Raw genomic sequence first — 895 nt, 5'->3', positions numbered from 1 at the left:
GGTTATGCTGTTTCAGAAGACTGATTTAGGCAGAACTGTGATGACAAGCTTTGTTGTTGATTATAATGTTTTATTGTAGGAATGAGAGAGCTGGGCTGGTTCAGCCTGGAGAAGTGAAGGCTCCTTAAGAGGAAACCTTAGAGCAGCTCCAGTGCCTAAAGCAGCTACAAGAAACCTGGAGAGGGACTTTGGACAAGGGCCTGTAGGGACAGGACAAGCGGAATGGCTTTAACCTGCCAGAGGAGAGACTGAGATGAGCTCTGAGGCAGAAGCTCTTCCCTGTGAGGGTGCTGAGGCGCTGGCACAGGGTGCCCAGAGAAGCTGTGGCTGCCCCATCCCTGGCAGTGTTCAAGGCCAGGTTGGACACAGGGGCTTGGAGCAACCTGCTCTAGTGGAAGGTGTCCCTGCCCGTGGCAGGGGTTGGAACTGGATGAGCTTTAAGGACCCTTCTAACCCAAACCAGGCTGGGATTCTGAGTGGATTTGGTATGTTGTGCCTTATTCCACATAGGCAAAATAGGAAAGCATAAAGCATTAGACCTCTTCCAGTTGGTTGTTTTGATAAGAAGCTGTATTTGCAATAATGCACAAGATCCAGATACATAATGTGCGTAAGAAATGCTTATTGAGAAGGAAAGAGGTATTGTTAAAAGAGGTTACTTGCCTTTTGGGATGTGCTGTCTGCAGAAAGATGTAGTAATCAGCTGGATGTTAGTGCTGGGAGTGAATGTACGTGGTGTAAGAGACTGTGACCAGCTGGTACGTATGGATCCTGCATGTCCTGCCCCATCCAGGCCAGGTGATGGGTGGCAGGAGGGGGCTCTGCAGCACTTTGCGCCTTTCCCTTCTCCCACCCCCTGCCCTTCTGCAAAGTGTTGAAGCCTTCCCTGAGGAGC

This window comes from Nestor notabilis, unplaced genomic scaffold (assembly GCF_000696875.1).
Source record: "Nestor notabilis isolate BGI_N333 unplaced genomic scaffold, ASM69687v1 scaffold11258, whole genome shotgun sequence".
NCBI classification, from domain to species: Eukaryota; Metazoa; Chordata; class Aves; order Psittaciformes; family Psittacidae; genus Nestor; species Nestor notabilis.
Note: the sequence above shows the minus strand (reverse complement) of the source record.